Here is a 22,738-nt window from a genome sequence, read left to right on the forward strand (position 1 = left end):
CCAACATAACTACCTGTAAAAATAAAAAAAAAACATATTTGTGTCTGTAGCAATCGTGATACAACATTACGTGACCTAAACCACTATAATCCATTTTGAAGTTAATTCGGTGAGACATAATTATTTAAAGTAGAGCACATTTACTTACCTTTGCTGTGCGATTTACCATCTACGAAACCGCAGACATTCTTCCAATCAAACCGACCAGCAATATCTAACACCGGTAATAAGTTCAACATAACATTGGCTGTAAAATGGGTGTTGTCAATATGTAATGCCATAGTATTCTTTATACGATACGCATGGGACGAGAAAGCGTGTAGCAATGATACACATGTGGTACGTTTTGGTTGATTTATAGTTTCGAATTCCTATACCAATTTTCGCATTTGTAAGGATATTCAAGAACACTTTGTCAATGGATTGCCGCCCCCTTCTGTAAAATACCGTCTGTTTACTTGCGCTACAAATGTGTTAACTCGCAGTGTTGTTATGCCAATTAACACTCCATATAACGTGAAAAGACACAGGAACTCGGATGTGTAAAGCTGTTAATTATTGAACTTGCCGGCATTCACCGAGTGATGGCGCTTCGACAAAACAAAAAAACGTGTACTGGCTGCGGCGATTTTGTTGTGTTTAAAAATGAGTATACCATTTCAAAATGTGTATGGAATTATAAATCTCATCCGACGCTCTTCTCTATTTGGTGTTCTTTAATTATTGACACTTAGGTAAGATACTGCTGTTTAATTCGGACAGAACACTGAGGTTAAATTGAACAAAACAAGCCAATAGAGAACTGCTTTTCTTTCAAAAATGCCGGCTTTCTAATATCATGGCAAATGTGTTAACTGTTGGCAAATGTGTTAACAATTGGAATGCTAATTAATAATCCGCGGGTCGTGAAAACTCACTAACTCTGTGATTGTTCTGGTTGATTATGTTTCAACTCATCAACATTTGCCGAGTGACGGCGCTTCAATAACATGTTAAAGAGCATTCAACGTCATTCCATGTAGACGTTGGGGATAGGCAAGGACATGTATGTTGATGGAATTAGGTAATAATTTTATATTTCGGTTGATCTTACAAAGGCTCCTGTAGAACATATATCAAACACCTAGTATCGCTACAACCAGTTGGCTTTTTATACCATTAGTAGCCATTTTTGTATTTGGTTCATTACATCAAAATGCGTGCAGAATATTTTAATCTCAGTCGACGGTCTCGGTCTTTCCTAATTATTAGCACCGAGGAGAGCTACAACTGTCTAATATGTTAAGACTATTGAAGACGATTTGAACAAAACAAGTCCATCGTGACTAAAAAGAAGAGCCATCTCCGGTGGGATTCGAACCCACAGCCTCCGAATAACTTTTTCAACTAGAAGTCCGATGCGCTATCCGTTGCGCCACGGAGACACTGCATATCGCCTGCTTCGTATGCAAGGTATTTTTATTTTTTACATCACAACGTTTGACCAAATCACACTGTTCCTTTCGATCTTGACTCATAATTGAATACACAATATGTATTTTTTATTTATATTTATTATAACGTATTATGTACACGAAATTAAAATGACTAACCACGAATAAATGCTTTTCTCAAACAGAATATGAAGCTTCGCAAATGACAAATGGACACAGAGTACGATCTAAATCAGTAATTCCATTAAATGACAAATCTGATGACACGTCTTTACAAGGTGTACTACATATTTCTATTTCACTTTGATAGACGTCTGTCAGGATACCACTGGAATGTGTACTGCAATTTTGTATCTTCGTATCACTACAATGCCTTGGTGTACTACTGGATTGTGGAACACCAAGTCGAGTGTCCACTGATTTTCCTCGACTTCGCACGGACGGAAAACGCGTCGTCGATTCTTTCAACTTTTGTATTGGTGCTTGATGGTGCTTAGCATATAATACGGCATCTCTTTTCCGGTCTTGCCTCCGTTTTTGACTCCGACGATTCTGAAACCACTTCTGAAAAGTGAATAAAATAGATTATTGTATAATGAACAACAAGAAACTGTTCGCTTATATTATAACATACTTTGGTGCATACATAATGCTCTCACTTACCATAATTGACTTTTCCGATAAGTTGGTGATTATGGCGATACCCTTGCGCATGTCGCGATTTAGATACTCTGTAGTAGTTGTAAATATTACTTCTAATAAAACCGACTGTGTCTCGCTGTAGATATAGCGACTTGATTTCCTGCCAACATAACTACCTGTAAAAATAAAAAAAAAAAACATATTTGTGTCTGTAGCATTCGTGATACAAGATTACGTGACCTAAACCACTATAATCCATTTTGAAGTTAATTCGGTGAGACATAATTATTTAAAGTAGAGCACATTTACTTACCTTTGCTGTGCGATTTACCATCTACGTAACCGCAGACATTCTTCCAATCAAACCGATCAGCAATATCTAACACCGGTAATAAGTTCAACATAACATTGGCTGTAAAATGGGTGTTGTCAATATGTAATGCAATAGTTTTCTTTATACGATACGCATGGGACGAGAAAGCGTGTAGCAATGATACACATGTGGTATGTTTTGGTTGATTTATAGTTTCGAATTCCTATACCAATTTTCGCATTTGTAAGGATATTCAAGAAAACTTTGTCAATGGATTGCCGCCTCCTTCTGTAAAATGCCGCCTGTTTAATTGCGCTAAAAACGTGTTAACTCGCAGTGTTGTTATGCCAATTAACACTCCAAATAACGTGAAAAGACACTGGAACTCGGATGTGTGAAGCTGTTAATGATTGAACTTGCCGGCATTCACCGAGTGATGGCGCTTTGACAAAACAAAAAAACGTATACTGACTGCGGCGATTTTGTTGTGTTTATTAATGAGTATACCATTTCAAAATCGCTTTATTTTACATAAGCTCGAATAGAACATATATCAAACACCTAGTATCGCTACAACCAGTTGGCTTTTTATACCATTAGTAGCCATTTTTGTGTTTGGTTCATTACATCAAAATGCGTGCAGAATATTTTAATCTCAGTCGACGGTCTCGGTCTTTCCTAATTATTAGCACCGAGGAGAGCTGCAACTGTCTAATATGTTAAGACTATTGACGACGATTTGAACAAAACAAGTCCATCGTGACATAAATGAAGAGCCATTTCCGGCGATTTTTGAACCCACAGCCTCCGAATAACTTTTTCAACTAGAAGTCCGACGCGATATCCGTTGCGCCACGGAGACACTGCATATCGCCTGCTTCGTATGCAAGGTATTTTTATTTTTTACATCACAACACCAAACACCTTGTATCGCTACAACCAGTTGGCTTTTTATACCATTGGTAGCCATTTTTTTTTATATTGGTTCATTACATCAAAATGCGTGCAGAATATTTTAATCTCAGTCGACGGTCTCGGTCTTTCCTAATTATTAGCACCGAGGAGAGCTACAACTGTCTAATATGTTAAGACTATTGACGACAATTTGAACAAAACATGTCCATCGTGACTTAAAAGAAGAGCCATCCCCGGTGGTATTCGAACCCACAGCCTCCGAATAACTTTTTCAACTAGAATTCCGACTCGCTATCCGTTGCGCCACAGAGACACTGCATAACGCCTGCTTCGTATGCAAGGTAATTTTTATTTTTTACATCACAACGTTTGACCAGATCACACTGTTCCTCTCGATCTTGACTCATAATTGAATACACAATATGTATTTTGAATAACAAAATTTATATTTTATTATAACGTATTATGTACACGAAATTAGAATGACTAACCACGAATAAATGCTTTTCTCAAACAGAATATGAAGCTTCGCAAATGACTAATGGACACAGAGTACGATCTAAATCAGTAATTCCATTAAATGACAAATCTGATGACACAAGGTGTACTACGTATTTCTGTTTCACTTTGATAGACGTCTGTCAGGATACCACTGGAATGTGTACTGCAATTTTGTATCTTCGTATCACTACAATGCCTTGGTGTACTACTGGATTGTGTAACACTAATATATTCACTGAGGGAAGGCGTTGCTGGTAGGACATAAAGTCGAGTGTGCACTGATTTTCCTCGACTTCGCACGGACGGAAAACGCGTCGTCGATTCTTTCAACTTTTGTATTGGTGTTTGATGGTGCTTAGCATATAACACGGCATCTCTTTTCCGTTTTTGCCTCCGTTTTTGACTCCGACGATTCTGAAACCACTTCTGAAAAGTGAATAAAATAGATTATTGTATAATATAATGAACAACAAGAAACTGTTCGCTTACATTATAACATACTTTGGTGCATACATAATGCTCTCACTTACCATAATTGACTTTTCCGATAAGTTGGTAATTATGGCGATACGCTTGCGCATGTCGCGATTTAGATACTCTGTAGTAGTTGTAAATATTACTTCTAATAAAACCGACTGTGTCTCGCTGTAGATATAGCGACTTGATTTCCTGCCAACATAACTACCTGTAAAAATAAAAAAAACATATTTGTGTCTGTAGCAATCGTGATACAACATTACGTGACCTAAACCACTATAATCCATTTTGAAGTTAATTCGGTGAGACATAATTATTTAAAGTAGAGCACATTTACTTACCTTTGCTGTGCGATTTACCATCTACGAAACCGCAGACATTCTTCCAATCAAACCGACCAGCAATATCTAACACCGGTAATAAGTTCAACATAACATTGGCTGTAAAATGGGTGTTGTCAATATGTAATGCCATAGTATTCTTTATACGATACGCATGGGACGAGAAAGCGTGTAGCAATGATACACATGTGGTACGTTTTGGTTGATTTATAGTTTCGAATTCCTATACCAATTTTCGCATTTGTAAGGATATTCAAGAAAACTTTGTCAATGGATTGCAGCCTCTTCTGTAAAATGCCGTCTGTTTACTTGCGCTACAAATGTGTTAACTCGCAGTGTTGTTATGCCAATTAACACTCCATATAAAGTTAAAAGACACTGGAACTCGGATGTGTAAAGCTGTTAATGATTGAACTTGCCGGCATTCACCGAGTGATGGCGCTTCGACAAAACAAAAAAACGTATACTGACTGCGGCGAATTTGTTGTGTTTAAAAATGAGTATACCATTTCAAAATCGCTTGATTTTACATAAGCTCGAATAGAACATATATCAAACACCTAGTATCGCTACAACCAGTTGGCTTTTTATACCATTAGTAGCCATTTTTGTATTTGGTTCATTACATCAAAATGCGTGCAGAATATTTTAATCTCAGTCGACGGTCTCGGTCTTTCCTAATTATTAGCAACGAGGAGAGCTGCAACTGTCTAATATGTTAAGACTATTGACGACGATTTGAACAAAACAAGTCCATCGTGACATAAATGAAGAGCCATCTCCGGCGATTTTTGAACCCACAGCCTCCGAATAACTTTTTCAACTAGAAGTCCGACGCGATATCCGTTGCGCCACGGAGACACTGCATATCGCCTGCTTCGTATGCAAGGTATTTTTATTTTTTACATCACAACACCAAACACCTTGTATCGCTACAACCAGTTGGCTTTTTATACCATTGGTAGCCATTTTTTTTATATTGGTTCATTCCATCAAAATGCGTGCAGAATATTTTAATCTCAGTCGACGGTCTCAGTCTTTCCTAATTATTAGTACCGAGGAGAGCTACAACTGTCCAATATATTAAGACTGTGAACGACGATTTGAACAAAACAAGTCCATCGTGACTTAAAAGAAAAGCCATCCCCGGTGGGATTCGAACCCACAGCCTCCGAATAACTTTTTCAACTAGAATTCCGACTCGCTATCCGTTGCGCCACGGAGACACTGCATAACGCCTGCTTCGTATGCAAGGTAATTTTTATTTTTTACATCACAACGTTTGACCAGATCACACTGTTCCTTTCGATCTTGACTCATAATTGAATACACAATATGTATTTTGAATAACAAAATTTATATTTTATTATAACGTATTATGTACACGAAATTAGAATGACTAACCACGAATAAATGCTTTTCTCAAACAGAATATGAAGCTTCGCAAATGACTAATGGACACAGAGTACGTACGATCTAAATCAGTAATTCCATTAAATGACAAATCTGATGACACGTCTTTACAAGGTGTACTACATATTTCTATTTCACTTTGATAGATGTCTGTCAGGATACCACTGGAATGTGTACTGCAATTTTGTATCTTCGTATCACTACAATGCCTTGGTGTACTACTAGATTGTGGAACACTAATATATTCACTGAGGGAAGGCGTTGCTGGTAGGACATCAAGTCGAGTGTCCACTGATTTTCCTCGACTTCGCACGGACGGAAAACGCGTCGTCGATTCTTTCAACTTTTGTATTGGTGCTTGATGGTGCTTAGCATATAACACGGCATCTCTTTTCCGTTTTTGCCTCCGTTTTTGAATCCGACGATTCTGAAACCACTTCTGAAAAGTGAATAAAATAGATTATTGTATAATATAATGAACAACAAGAAACTGTTCGCTTACATTATAACATACTTTGGTGCATACATAATGCTCTCACTTACCATAATTGACTTTTCCGATAAGTTGGTAATTATGGCGATACGCTTGCGCATGTCGCGATTTAGATACTCTGTAGTAGTTGTAAATATTACTTCTAATAAAACCGACTGTGTCTCGCTGTAGATATGGCGACTTGATTTCCTGCCAACATAACTACCTGTAAAAATAAAAAAAAAACATATTTGTGTCTGTAGCAATCGTGATACAACATTACGTGACCTAAACCACTATAATCCATTTTGAAGTTAATTCGGTGAGACATAATTATTTAAAGTAGAGCACATTTACTTACCTTTGCTGTGCGATTTACCATCTACGAAACCGCAGACATTCTTCCAATCAAACCGACCAGCAATATCTAACACCGGTAATAAGTTCAACATAACATTGGCTTTAAAATGGGTGTTGTCAATATGTAATGCCATAGTATTCTTTATACGATACGCATGGGACGAGAAAGCGTGTAGCAATGATACACATGTGGTACGTTTTGGTTGATTTATAGTTTCGAATTCCTATACCAATTTTCGCATTTGTAAGGATATTCAAGAACACTTTGTCAATGGATTGCCGCCCCCTTCTGTAAAATACCGTCTGTTTACTTGCGCTACAAATGTGTTAACTCGCAGTGTTGTTATGCCAATTAACACTCCATATAAGGTGAAAAGACACAGGAACTCGGATGTGTAAAGCTGTTAATTATTGAACTTGCCGGCATTCACCGAGTGATGGCGCTTCGACAAAACAAAAAAACGTGTACTGGCTGCGGCGATTTTGTTGTGTTTAAAAATGAGTATACCATTTCAAAATGTGTATGGAATTATAAATCTCATCCGACGCTCTTCTCTATTTGGTGTTCTTTAATTATTGACACTTAGGTAAGATACTGCTGTTTAATTCGGACAGAACACTGAGGTTAAATTGAACAAAACAAGCCAATAGAGAACTGCTTTTCTTTCAAAAATGCCGGCTTTCTAATATCATGGCAAATGTGTTAACTGTTGGCAAATGTGTTAACAATTGGAATGCTAATTAATAATCCGCGGGTCGTGAAAACTCACTAACTCTGTGATTGTTCTGGTTGATTATGTTTCAACTCATCAACATTTGCCGAGTGACGGCGCTTCAATAACATGTTAAAGAGCATTCAACGTCATTCCATGTAGACGTTGGGGATAGGCAAGGACATGTATGTTGATGGAATTAGGTAATAATTTTATATTTCGGTTGATCTTACAAAGGCTCCTGTAGAACATATATCAAACACCTAGTATCGCTACAACCAGTTGGCTTTTTTATACCATTAGTAGCCATTTTTGTATTTGGTTCATTACATCAAAATGCGTGCAGAATATTTTAATCTCAGTCGACGGTCTCGGTCTTTCCTAATTATTAGCACCGAGGAGAGCTACAACTGTCTAATATGTTAAGACTATTGAAGACGATTTGAACAAAACAAGTCCATCGTGACTAAAAAGAAGAGCCATCTCCGGTGGGATTCGAACCCACAGCCTCCGAATAACTTTTTCAACTAGAAGTCCGATGCGCTATCCGTTGCGCCACGGAGACACTGCATATCGCCTGCTTCGTATGCAAGGTATTTTTATTTTTTACATCACAACGTTTGACCAAATCACACTGTTCCTTTCGATCTTGACTCATAATTGAATACACAATATGTATTTTTTATTTATATTTATTATAACGTATTATGTACACGAAATTAAAATGACTAACCACGAATAAATGCTTTTCTCAAACAGAATATGAAGCTTCGCAAATGACAAATGGACACAGAGTACGATCTAAATCAGTAATTCCATTAAATGACAAATCTGATGACACGTCTTTACAAGGTGTACTACATATTTCTATTTCACTTTGATAGACGTCTGTCAGGATACCACTGGAATGTGTACTGCAATTTTGTATCTTCGTATCACTACAATGCCTTGGTGTACTACTGGATTGTGGAACACCAAGTCGAGTGTCCACTGATTTTCCTCGACTTCGCACGGACGGAAAACGCGTCGTCGATTCTTTCAACTTTTGTATTGGTGCTTGATGGTGCTTAGCATATAATACGGCATCTCTTTTCCGTTCTTGCCTCCGTTTTTGACTCCGACGATTCTGAAACCACTTCTGAAAAGTGAATAAAATAGATTATTGTATAATGAACAACAAGAAACTGTTCGCTTATATTATAACATACTTTGGTGCATACATAATGCTCTCACTTACCATAATTGACTTTTCCGATAAGTTGGTGATTATGGCGATACCCTTGCGCATGTCGCGATTTAGATACTCTGTAGTAGTTGTAAATATTACTTCTAATAAAACCGACTGTGTCTCGCTGTAGATATAGCGACTTGATTTCCTGCCAACATAACTACCTGTAAAAATAAAAAAAACAAACATATTTGTGTCTGTAGCATTCGTGATACAAGATTACGTGACCTAAACCACTATAATCCATTTTGAAGTTAATTCGGTGAGACATAATTATTTAAAGTAGAGCACATTTACTTACCTTTGCTGTGCGATTTACCATCTACGTAACCGCAGACATTCTTCCAATCAAACCGATCAGCAATATCTAACACCGGTAATAAGTTCAACATAACATTGGCTGTAAAATGGGTGTTGTCAATATGTAATGCAATAGTTTTCTTTATACGATACGCATGGGACGAGAAAGCGTGTAGCAATGATACACATGTGGTATGTTTTGGTTGATTTATAGTTTCGAATTCCTATACCAATTTTCGCATTTGTAAGGATATTCAAGAAAACTTTGTCAATGGATTGCCGCCTCCTTCTGTAAAATGCCGCCTGTTTAATTGCGCTAAAAACGTGTTAACTCGCAGTGTTGTTATGCCAATTAACACTCCAAATAACGTGAAAAGACACTGGAACTCGGATGTGTGAAGCTGTTAATGATTGAACTTGCCGGCATTCACCGAGTGATGGCGCTTTGACAAAACAAAAAAACGTATACTGACTGCGGCGATTTTGTTGTGTTTATTAATGAGTATACCATTTCAAAATCGCTTTATTTTACATAAGCTCGAATAGAACATATATCAAACACCTAGTATCGCTACAACCAGTTGGCTTTTTATACCATTAGTAGCCATTTTTGTGTTTGGTTCATTACATCAAAATGCGAGCAGAATATTTTAATCTCAGTCGACGGTCTCGGTCTTTCCTAATTATTAGCACCGAGGAGAGCTGCAACTGTCTAATATGTTAAGACTATTGACGACGATTTGAACAAAACAAGTCCATCGTGACATAAATGAAGAGCCATTTCCGGCGATTTTTGAACCCACAGCCTCCGAATAACTTTTTCAACTAGAAGTCCGACGCGATATCCGTTGCGCCACGGAGACACTGCATATCGCCTGCTTCGTATGCAAGGTATTTTTATTTTTTACATCACAACACCAAACACCTTGTATCGCTACAACCAGTTGGCTTTTTATACCATTGGTAGCCATTTTTTTTATATTGGTTCATTCCATCAAAATGCGTGCAGAATATTTTAATCACAGTCGACGGTCTCAGTCTTTCCTAATTATTAGTACCGAGGAGAGCTACAACTGTCCAATATATTAAGACTATGAACGACGATTTGAACAAAACAAGTCCATCGTGACTTAAAAGAAGAGCCATCCCCGGTGGGATTCGAACCCACAGCCTCCGAATAACTTTTTCAACTAGAATTCCGACTCGCTATCCGTTGCGCCACAGAGACACTGCATAACGCCTGCTTCGTATGCAAGGTAATTTTTATTTTTTACATCACAACGTTTGACCAGATCACACTGTTCCTTTCGATCTTGACTCATAATTGAATACACAATATGTATTTTGAATAACAAAATTTATATTTTATTATAACGTATTATGTACACGAAATTAGAATGACTAACCACGAATAAATGCTTTTCTCAAACAGAATATGAAGCTTCGCAAATGACTAATGGACACAGAGTACGATCTAAATCAGTAATTCCATTAAATGACAAATCTGATGACACAAGGTGTACTACGTATTTCTGTTTCACTTTGATAGACGTCTGTCAGGATACCACTGGAATGTGTACTGCAATTTTGTATCTTCGTATCACTACAATGCCTTGGTGTACTGCTGGATTGTGTAACACTAATATATTCACTGAGGGAAGGCGTTGCTGGTAGGACATAAAGTCGAGTGTGCACTGATTTTCCTCGACTTCGCACGGACGGAAAACGCGTCGTCGATTCTTTCAACTTTTGTATTGGTGTTTGATGGTGCTTAGCATATAACACGGCATCTCTTTTCCGTTTTTGCCTCCGTTTTTGACTCCGACGATTCTGAAACCACTTCTGAAAAGTGAATAAAATAGATTATTGTATAATATAATGAACAACAAGAAACTGTTTGCTTACATTATAACATACTTTGGTGCATACATAATGCTCTCACTTACCATAATTGACTTTTCCGATAAGTTGGTAATTATGGCGATACGCTTGCGCATGTCGCGATTTAGATACTCTGTAGTAGTTGTAAATATTACTTCTAATAAAACCGACTGTGTCTCGCTGTAGATATAGCGACTTGATTTCCTGCCAACATAACTACCTGTAAAAATAAAAAAAAACATATTTGTGTCTGTAGCAATCGTGATACAACATTACGTGACCTAAACCACTATAATCTATTTTGAAGTTAATTCGGTGAGACATAATTATTTAAAGTAGAGCACATTTACTTACCTTTGCTGTGCGATTTACCATCTACGAAACCGCAGACATTCTTCCAATCAAACCGACCAGCAATATCTAACACCGGTAATAAGTTCAACATAACATTGGCTGTAAAATGGGTGTTGTCAATATGTAATGCCATAGTATTCTTTATACGATACGCATGGGACGAGAAAGCGTGTAGCAATGATACACATGTGGTACGTTTTGGTTGATTTATAGTTTCGAATTCCTATACCAATTTTCGCATTTGTAAGGATATTCAAGAACACTTTGTCAATGGATTGCCGCCCCCTTCTGTAAAATGCCGTCTGTTTACTTGCGCTACAAATGTGTTAACTCGCAGTGTTGTTATGCCAATTAACACTCCATATAACGTGAAAAGACACAGGAACTCGGATGTGTAAAGCTGTTAATGATTGAACTTGCCGGCATTCACCGAGTGATGGCGCTTCGACAAAACAAAAAAACGTGTACTGGCTGCGGCGATTTTGTTGTGTTTAAAAATGAGTATACCATTTCAAAATGTGTATGGAATTATAAATCTCATCCGACGCTCTTCTCTATTTGGTGTTCTTTAATTATTGACACTTAGGTAAGATACTGCTGTTTAATTCGGACAGAACACTGAGGTTAAATTGAACAAAACAAGCCAATAGAGAACTGCTTTTCTTTCAAAAATGCCGGCTTTCTAATATCATGGCAAATGTGTTAACTGTTGGCAAATGTGTTAACAATTGGAATGCTAATTAATAATCCGCGGGTCGTGAAAACTCACTAACTCTGTGATTGTTCTGGTTGATTATGTTTCAACTCATCAACATTTGCCGAGTGACGGCGCTTCAATAACATGTTAAAGAGCATTCAACGTCATTCCATGTAGACGTTGGGGATAGGCAAGGACATGTATGTTGATGGAATTAGGTAATAATTTTATATTTCGGTTGATCTTACAAAGGCTCCTGTAGAACATATATCAAACACCTAGTATCGCTACAACCAGTTGGCTTTTTTTATACCATTAGTAGCCATTTTTGTATTTGGTTCATTACATCAAAATGCGTGCAGAATATTGTAATCTCAGTCGACGGTCTCGGTCTTTCCTAATTATTAGCACCGAGGAGAGCTACAACTGTCTAATATGTTAAGACTATTGAAGACGATTTGAACAAAACAAGTCCATCGTGACTAAAAAGAAGAGCCATCTCCGGTGGGATTCGAACCCACAGCCTCCGAATAACTTTTTCAACTAGAAGTCCGATGCGCTATCCGTTGCGCCACGGAGACACTGCATATCGCCTGCTTCGTATGCAAGGTATTTTTTATTTTTTACATCACAACGTTTGACCAGATCACACTGTTCCTTTCGATCTTGACTCATAATTGAATACACAATATGTATTTTGAATAACAAAATTTATATTTTATTATAACGTATTATGTACACGAAATTAGAATGACTAACCACGAATAAATGCTTTTCTCAAACAGAATATGAAGCTTCGCAAATGACTAATGGACACAGAGTACGATCTAAATCAGTAATTCCATTAAATGACAAATCTGATGACACGTTTTTACAAGGTGTACTACATATTTCTATTTCACTTTGATAGATATCTGTCAGGATACCACTGGAATGTGTACTGCAATTTTGTATCTTCGTATCACTACAATGCCTTGGTGTACTACTAGATTGTGGAACACTAATATATTCACTGAGGGAAGGCGTTGCTGGTAGGACATCAAGTCGAGTGTCCACTGATTTTCCTCGACTTCGCACGGACGGAAAACGCGTCGTCGATTCTTTCAACTTTTGTATTGGTGCTTGATGGTGCTTAGCATATAACACGGCATCTCTTTTCCGTTTTTGCCTCCGTTTTTGAATCCGACGATTCTGAAACCACTTCTGAAAAGTGAATAAAATAGATTATTGTATAATATAATGAACAACAAGAAACTGTTCGCTTACATTATAACATACTTTGGTGCATACATAATGCTCTCACTTACCATAATTGACTTTTCCGATAAGTTGGTAATTATGGCGATACGCTTGCGCATGTCGCGATTTAGATACTCTGTAGTAGTTGTAAATATTACTTCTAATAAAACCGACTGTGTCTCGCTGTAGATATAGCGACTTGATTTCCTGCCAACATAACTACCTGTAAAAATAAAAAAAAACATATTTGTGTCTGTAGCAATCGTGATACAACATTACGTGACCTAAACCACTATAATCCATTTTGAAGTTAATTCGGTGAGACATAATTATTTAAAGTAGAGCACATTTACTTACCTTTGCTGTGCGATTTACCATCTACGAAACCGCAGACATTCTTCCAATCAAACCGACCAGCAATATCTAACACCGGTAATAAGTTCAACATAACATTGGCTGTAAAATGGGTGTTGTCAATATGTAATGCCATAGTATTCTTTATACGATACGCATGGGACGAGAAAGCGTGTAGCAATGATACACATGTGGTACGTTTTGGTTGATTTATAGTTTCGAATTCCTATACCAATTTTCGCATTTGTAAGGATATTCAAGAACACTTTGTCAATGGATTGCCGCCCCCTTCTGTAAAATGCCGTCTGTTTACTTGCGCTACAAATGTGTTAACTCGCAGTGTTGTTATGCCAATTAACACTCCATATAACGTGAAAAGACACAGGAACTCGGATGTGTAAAGCTGTTAATGATTGAACTTGCCGGCATTCACCGAGTGATGGCGCTTCGACAAAACAAAAAAACGTGTACTGGCTGCGGCGATTTTGTTGTGTTTAAAAATGAGTATACCATTTCAAAATGTTTTTGGAATTATAAATCTCATCCGACGCTCTTCTCTATTTGGTGTTCTTTAATTATTGACACTTAGGTAAGATACTGCTGTTTAATTCGGACAGAACACTGAGGTTAAATTGAACAAAACAAGCCAATAGAGAACTGCTTTTCTTTCAAAAATGCCGGCTTTCTAATATCATGGCAAATGTGTTAACTGTTGGCAAATGTGTTAACAATTGGAATGCTAATTAATAATCCGCGGGTCGTGAAAACTCACTAACTCTGTGATTGTTCTGGTTGATTATGTTTCAACTCATCAACATTTGCCGAGTGACGGCGCTTCAATAACATGTTAAAGAGCATTCAACGTCATTCCATGTAGACGTTGGGGATAGGCAAGGACATGTATGTTGATGGAATTAGGTAATAATTTTATATTTCGGTTGATCTTACAAAGGCTCCTGTAGAACATATATCAAACACCTAGTATCGCTACAACCAGTTGGCTTTTTTTATACCATTAGTAGCCATTTTTGTATTTGGTTCATTACATCAAAATGCGTGCAGAATATTGTAATCTCAGTCGACGGTCTCGGTCTTTCCTAATTATTAGCACCGAGGAGAGCTACAACTGTCTAATATGTTAAGACTATTGAAGACGATTTGAACAAAACAAGTCCATCGTGACTAAAAAGAAGAGCCATCTCCGGTGGGATTCGAACCCACAGTCTCCGAATAACTTTTTCAACTAGAAGTCCGATGCGCTATCCGTTGCGCCACGGAGACACTGCATATCGCCTGCTTCGTATGCAAGGTATTTTTTATTTTTTACATCACAACGTTTGACCAGATCACACTGTTCCTTTCGATCTTGACTCATAATTGAATACACAATATGTATTTTGAATAACAAAATTTATATTTTATTATAACGTATTATGTACACGAAATTAGAATGACTAACCACGAATAAATGCTTTTCTCAAACAGAATATGAAGCTTCGCAAATGACTAATGGACACAGAGTACGATCTAAATCAGTAATTCCATTAAATGACAAATCTGATGACACGTTTTTACAAGGTGTACTACATATTTCTATTTCACTTTGATAGATGTCTGTCAGGATACCACTGGAATGTGTACTGCAATTTTGTATCTTCGTATCACTACAATGCCTTGGTGTACTACTAGATTGTGGAACACTAATATATTCACTGAGGGAAGGCGTTGCTGGTAGGACATCAAGTCGAGTGTCCACTGATTTTCCTCGACTTCGCACGGACGGAAAACGCGTCGTCGATTCTTTCAACTTTTGTATTGGTGCTTGATGGTGCTTAGCATATAACACGGCATCTCTTTTCCGTTTTTGCCTCCGTTTTTGAATCCGACGATTCTGAAACCACTTCTGAAAAGTGAATAAAATAGATTATTGTATAATATAATGAACAACAAGAAACTGTTCGCTTACATTATAACATACTTTGGTGCATACATAATGCTCTCACTTACCATAATTGACTTTTCCGATAAGTTGGTAATTATGGCGATACGCTTGCGCATGTCGCGATTTAGATACTCTGTAGTAGTTGTAAATATTACTTCTAATAAAACCGACTGTGTCTCGCTGTAGATATGGCGACTTGATTTCCTGCCAACATAACTACCTGTAAAAATAAAAAAAAACATATTTGTGTCTGTAGCAATCGTGATACAACATTACGTGACCTAAACCACTATAATCCATTTTGAAGTTAATTCGGTGAGACATAATTATTTAAAGTAGAGCACATTTACTTACCTTTGCTGTGCGATTTACCATCTACGAAACCGCAGACATTCTTCCAATCAAACCGACCAGCAATATCTAACACCGGTAATAAGTTCAACATAACATTGGCTGTAAAATGGGTGTTGTCAATATGTAATGCCATAGTATTCTTTATACGATACGCATGGGACGAGAAAGCGTGTAGCAATGATACACATGTGGTACGTTTTGGTTGATTTATAGTTTCGAATTCCTATACCAATTTTCGCATTTGTAAGGATATTCAAGAACACTTTGTCAATGGATTGCCGCCCCCTTCTGTAAAATACCGTCTGTTTACTTGCGCTACAAATGTGTTAACTCGCAGTGTTGTTATGCCAATTAACACTCCATATAACGTGAAAAGACACAGGAACTCGGATGTGTAAAGCTGTTAATTATTGAACTTGCCGGCATTCACCGAGTGATGGCGCTTCGACAAAACAAAAAAACGTGTACTGGCTGCGGCGATTTTGTTGTGTTTAAAAATGAGTATACCATTTCAAAATGTGTATGGAATTATAAATCTCATCCGACGCTCTTCTCTATTTGGTGTTCTTTAATTATTGACACTTAGGTAAGATACTGCTGTTTAATTCGGACAGAACACTGAGGTTAAATTGAACAAAACAAGCCAATAGAGAACTGCTTTTCTTTCAAAAATGCCGGCTTTCTAATATCATGGCAAATGTGTTAACTGTTGGCAAATGTGTTAACAATTGGAATGCTAATTAATAATCCGCGGGTCGTGAAAACTCACTAACTCTGTGATTGTTCTGGTTGATTATGTTTCAACTCATCAACATTTGCCGAGTGACGGCGCTTCAATAACATGTTAAAGAGCATTCAACGTCATTCCATGTAGACGTTGGGGATAGGCAAGGACATGTATGTTGATGGAATTAGGTAATAATTTTATATTTCGGTTGATCTTACAAAGGCTCCTGTAGAACATATATCAAACACCTAGTATCGCTACAACCAGTTGGCTTTTTTATACCATTAGTAGCCATTTTTGTATTTGGTTCATTACATCAAAATGCGTGCAGAATATTTTAATCTCAGTCGACGGTCTCGGTCTTTCCTTATTATTAGCACCGAGGAGAGCTACAACTGTCTAATATGTTAAGACTATTGAAGACGATTTGAACAAAACAAGTCCATCGTGACTAAAAAAAAGAGCCATCTCCGGTGGGATTCGAACCCACAGCCTCCGAATAACTTTTTCAACTAGAAGTCCGATGCGCTATCCGTTGCGCCACGGAGACACTGCATATCGCCTGCTTCGTATGCAAGGTATTTTTATTTTTTACATCACAACGTTTGACCAAATCACACTGTTCCTTTCGATCTTGACTCATAATTGAATACACAATATGTATTTTTTATTTATATTTATTATAACGTATTATGTACACGAAATTAAAATGACTAACCACGAATAAATGCTTTTCTCAAACAGAATATGAAGCTTCGCAAATGACAAATGGACACAGAGTACGATCTAAATCAGTAATTCCATTAAATGACAAATCTGATGACACGTCTTTACAAGGTGTACTACATATTTCTATTTCACTTTGATAGACGTCTGTCAGGATACCACTGGAATGTGTACTGCAATTTTGTATCTTCGTATCACTACAATGCCTTGGTGTACTACTGGATTGTGGAACACCAAGTCGAGTGTCCACTGATTTTCCTCGACTTCGCACGGACGGAAAACGCGTCGTCGATTCTTTCAACTTTTGTATTGGTGCTTGATGGTGCTTAGCATATAATACGGCATCTCTTTTCCGTTCTTGCCTCCGTTTTTGACTCCGACGATTCTGAAACCACTTCTGAAAAGTGAATAAAATAGATTATTGTATAATGAACAACAAGAAACTGTTCGCTTATATTATAACATACTTTGGTGCATACATAATGCTCTCACTTACCATAATTGACTTTTCCGATAAGTTGGTGATTATGGCGATACCCTTGCGCATGTCGCGATTTAGATACTCTGTAGTAGTTGTAAATATTACTTCTAATAAAACCGACTGTGTCTCGCTGTAGATATAGCGACTTGATTTCCTGCCAACATAACTACCTGTAAAAATAAAAAAAACAAACATATTTGTGTCTGTAGCATTCGTGATACAAGATTACGTGACCTAAACCACTATAATCCATTTTGAAGTTAATTCGGTGAGACATAATTATTTAAAGTAGAGCACATTTACTTACCTTTGCTGTGCGATTTACCATCTACGTAACCGCAGACATTCTTCCAATCAAACCGATCAGCAATATCTAACACCGGTAATAAGTTCAACATAACATTGGCTGTAAAATGGGTGTTGTCAATATGTAATGCAATAGTTTTCTTTATACGATACGCATGGGACGAGAAAGCGTGTAGCAATGATACACATGTGGTATGTTTTGGTTGATTTATAGTTTCGAATTCCTATACCAATTTTCGCATTTGTAAGGATATTCAAGAAAACTTTGTCAATGGATTGCCGCCTCCTTCTGTAAAATGCCGCCTGTTTAATTGCGCTACAAACGTGTTAACTCGCAGTGTTGTTATGCCAATTAACACTCCAAATAACGTGAAAAGACACTGGAACTCGGATGTGTGAAGCTGTTAATGATTGAACTTGCCGGCATTCACCGAGTGATGGCGCTTTGACAAAACAAAAAAACGTATACTGACTGCGGCGATTTTGTTGTGTTTATTAATGAGTATACCATTTCAAAATCGCTTTATTTTACATAAGCTCGAATAGAACATATATCAAACACCTAGTATCGCTACAACCAGTTGGCTTTTTATACCATTAGTAGCCATTTTTGTGTTTGGTTCATTACATCAAAATGCGTGCAGAATATTTTAATCTCAGTCGACGGTCTCGGTCTTTCCTAATTATTAGCACCGAGGAGAGCTGCAACTGTCTAATATGTTAAGACTATTGACGACGATTTGAACAAAACAAGTCCATCGTGACATAAATGAAGAGCCATTTCCGGCGATTTTTGAACCCACAGCCTCCGAATAACTTTTTCAACTAGAAGTCCGACGCGATATCCGTTGCGCCACGGAGACACTGCATATCGCCTGCTTCGTATGCAAGGTATTTTTATTTTTTACATCACAACACCAAACACCTTGTATCGCTACAACCAGTTGGCTTTTTATACCATTGGTAGCCATTTTTTTTATATTGGTTCATTCCATCAAAATGCGTGCAGAATATTTTAATCTCAGTCGACGGTCTCAGTCTTTCCTAATTATTAGTACCGAGGAGAGCTACAACTGTCCAATATATTAAGACTATGAACGACGATTTGAACAAAACAAGTCCATCGTGACTTAAAAGAAGAACCATCCCCGGTGGGATTCGAACCCACAGCCTCCGAATAACTTTTTCAACTAGAATTCCGACTCGCTATCCGTTGCGCCACAGAGACACTGCATAACGCCTGCTTCGTATGCAAGGTAATTTTTATTTTTTACATCACAACGTTTGACCAGATCACACTGTTCCTTTCGATCTTGACTCATAATTGAATACACAATATGTATTTTGAATAACAAAATTTATATTTTATTATAACGTATTATGTACACGAAATTAGAATGACTAACCACGAATAAATGCTTTTCTCAAACAGAATATGAAGCTTCGCAAATGACTAATGGACACAGAGTACGATCTAAATCAGTAATTTCATTAAATGACAAATCTGATGACACAAGGTGTACTACGTATTTCTGTTTCACTTTGATAGACGTCTGTCAGGATACCACTGGAATGTGTACTGCAATTTTGTATCTTCGTATCACTACAATGCCTTGGTGTACTACTGGATTGTGTAACACTAATATATTCACTGAGGGAAGGCGTTGCTGGTAGGACATAAAGTCGAGTGTCCACTGATTTTCCTCGACTTCGCACGGACGGAAAACGCGTCGTCGATTCTTTCAACTTTTGTATTGGTGTTTGATGGTGCTTAGCATATAACACGGCATCTCTTTTCCGTTTTTGCCTCCGTTTTTGACTCCGACGATTCTGAAACCACTTCTGAAAAGTGAATAAAATAGATTATTGTATAATATAATGAACAACAAGAAACTGTTCGCTTACATTATAACATACTTTGGTGCATAAATAATGCTCTCACTTACCATAATTGACTTTTCCGATAAGTTGGTAATTATGGCGATACGCTTGCGCATGTCGCGATTTAGATACTCTGTAGTAGTTGTAAATATTACTTCTAATAAAACCGACTGTGTCTCGCTGTAGATATAGCGACTTGATTTCCTGCCAACATAACTACCTGTAAAAATAAAAAAAACATATTTGTGTCTGTAGCAATCGTGATACAACATTACGTGACCTAAACCACTATAATCTATTTTGAAGTTAATTCGGTGAGACATAATTATTTAAAGTAGAGCACATTTACTTACCTTTGCTGTGCGATTTACCATCTACGAAACCGCAGACATTCTTCCAATCAAACCGACCAGCAATATCTAACACCGGTAATAAGTTCAACATAACATTGGCTGTAAAATGGGTGTTGTCAATATGTAATGCCATAGTATTCTTTATACGATACGCATGGGACGAGAAAGCGTGTAGCAATGATACACATGTGGTACGTTTTGGTTGATTTATAGTTTCGAATTCCTATACCAATTTTCGCATTTGTAAGGATATTCAAGAACACTTTGTCAATGGATTGCCGCCCCCTTCTGTAAAATGCCGTCTGTTTACTTGCGCTACAAATGTGTTAACTCGCAGTGTTGTTATCCCAATTAACACTCCATATAACGTGAAAAGACACAGGAAATCGGATGTGTAAAGCTGTTAATGATTGAACTTGCCGGCATTCACCGAGTGATGGCGCTTCGACAAAACAAAAAAACGTGTACTGGCTGCGGCGATTTTGTTGTGTTTAAAAATGAGTATACCATTTCAAAATGTGTATGGAATTATAAATCTCATCCGACGCTCTTCTCTATTTGGTGTTCTTTAATTATTGACACTTAGGTAAGATACTGCTGTTTAATTCGGACAGAACACTGACGTTAAATTGAACAAAACAAGCCAATAGAGAACTGCTTTTCTTTCAAAAATGCCGGCTTTCTAATATCATGGCAAATGTGTTAACTGTTGGCAAATGTGTTAACAATTGGAATGCTAATTAATAATCCGCGGGTCGTGAAAACTCACTAACTCTGTGATTGTTCTGGTTGATTATGTTTCAACTCATCAACATTGGCCGAGTGACGGCGCTTCAATAACATGTTAAAGAGCATTCAACGTCATTCCATGTAGACGTTGGGGATAGGCAAGGACATGTATGTTGATGGAATTAGGTAATAATTTTATATTTCGGTTGATCTTACAAAGGCTCCTGTAGAACATATATCAAACACCTAGTATCGCTACAACCAGTTGGCTTTTTTATACCATTAGTAGCCATTTTTGTATTTGGTTCATTACATCAAAATGCGTGCAGAATATTTTAATCTCAGTCGACGGTCTCGGTCTTTCCTAATTATTAGCACCGAGGAGAGCTACAACTGTCTAATATGTTAAGACTATTGACGACGATTTGAAACAAGTCCATCGTGACTAAAAAGAAGAGCCATCTCCGGTGGGATTCGAACCCACAGCCTCCGAATAACTTTTTCAACTAGAAGTCCGATGCGCTATCCGTTGCGCCACGGAGACACTGCATATCGCCTGCTTCGTATGCAAGGTATTTTTATTTTTTACATCACAACGTTTGACCAGATCACACTGTTCCTTTCGATCTTGACTCATAATTGAATACACAATATGTATTTTTTATTTATATTTTATTATAACGTATTATGTACACGAAATTAAAATGACTAACCACGAATAAATGCTTTTCTCAAACAGAATATGAAGCTTCGCAAATGACTAATGGACACAGAGTACGATCTAAATCAGTAATTCCATTAAATGACAAATCTGATGACACGTCTTTACAAGGTGTACTACATATTTCTATTTCACTTTGATAGACGTCTGTCAGGATACCACTGGAATGTGTATTGCAATTTTGTATCTTCGTATCACTACAATGCCTTGGTGTACTACTGGATTGTGGAACACCAAGTCGAGTATCCACTGATTTTCCTCGACTTCGCACGGACGGAAAACGCGTCGTCGATTCTTTCAACTTTTGTATTGGTGCTTGATGGTGCTTAGCATATAACACGGCATCTCTTTTCCGTTTTTGCCTCCGTTTTTGACTCCGACGATTCTGAAACCACTTCTGAAAAGTGAATAAAATAGATTATTGTATAATGAACAACAAGAAACTGTTCGCTTACATTATAACATACTTTGGTGCATACATAATGCTCTCACTTACCATAATTGACTTTTCCGATAAGTTGGTAATTATGGCGATACGCTTGCGCATGTCGCGATTTAGATACTCTGTAGTAGTTGTAAATATTACTTCTAATAAAACCGACTGTGTCTCGCTGTAGATATAGCGACTTGATTTCCTGCCAACATAACTACCTGTAAAAATAAAAAAAACATATTTGTGTCTGTAGCAATCGTGATACAACATTACGTGACCTAAACCACTATAATCCATTTTGAAGTTAATTCGGTGAGACATAATTATTTAAAGTAGAGCACATTTACTTACCTTTGCTGTGCGATTTACCATCTACGAAACCGCAGACATTCTTCCAATCAAACCGACCAGCAATATCTAACACCGGTAATAAGTTCAACATAACATTGGCT

At 37.4% G+C, this 22,738-nt stretch overlaps 6 non-coding genes across 6 annotated transcripts; all 6 read right to left on the minus strand.

The window, feature by feature from the left end:
* Positions 1-1,339: 1,339 nt before the first annotated feature.
* TRNAR-UCU (transfer RNA arginine (anticodon UCU)) lies at positions 1,340-1,424 on the minus strand. The gene is given in 2 exon segments: positions 1,340-1,375; positions 1,388-1,424. It is a non-coding gene; the product is annotated as a tRNA-Arg (tRNA).
* A 6,636-nt stretch (positions 1,425-8,060) lies between these two features.
* TRNAR-UCU (transfer RNA arginine (anticodon UCU)) lies at positions 8,061-8,145 on the minus strand. The gene is given in 2 exon segments: positions 8,061-8,096; positions 8,109-8,145. It is a non-coding gene; the product is annotated as a tRNA-Arg (tRNA).
* A 4,391-nt stretch (positions 8,146-12,536) lies between these two features.
* TRNAR-UCU (transfer RNA arginine (anticodon UCU)) lies at positions 12,537-12,621 on the minus strand. The gene is given in 2 exon segments: positions 12,537-12,572; positions 12,585-12,621. It is a non-coding gene; the product is annotated as a tRNA-Arg (tRNA).
* A 2,208-nt stretch (positions 12,622-14,829) lies between these two features.
* Positions 14,830-14,914, minus strand: TRNAR-UCU (transfer RNA arginine (anticodon UCU)). The gene is given in 2 exon segments: positions 14,830-14,865; positions 14,878-14,914. It is a non-coding gene; the product is annotated as a tRNA-Arg (tRNA).
* Positions 14,915-17,121: 2,207 nt separating this feature from the next.
* Positions 17,122-17,206, minus strand: TRNAR-UCU (transfer RNA arginine (anticodon UCU)). Its single transcript is given in 2 exon segments — positions 17,122-17,157; positions 17,170-17,206. It is a non-coding gene; the product is annotated as a tRNA-Arg (tRNA).
* A 4,385-nt stretch (positions 17,207-21,591) lies between these two features.
* TRNAR-UCU (transfer RNA arginine (anticodon UCU)) lies at positions 21,592-21,676 on the minus strand. The gene is given in 2 exon segments: positions 21,592-21,627; positions 21,640-21,676. It is a non-coding gene; the product is annotated as a tRNA-Arg (tRNA).
* Between the last annotated feature and the right edge of the window lie 1,062 nt (positions 21,677-22,738).

This window comes from Saccoglossus kowalevskii, chromosome 13, assembly GCF_978046115.1.
Source record: "Saccoglossus kowalevskii chromosome 13, keSacKowa6.1, whole genome shotgun sequence".
In the NCBI taxonomy this organism is placed as follows: Eukaryota; Metazoa; Hemichordata; class Enteropneusta; family Harrimaniidae; genus Saccoglossus; species Saccoglossus kowalevskii.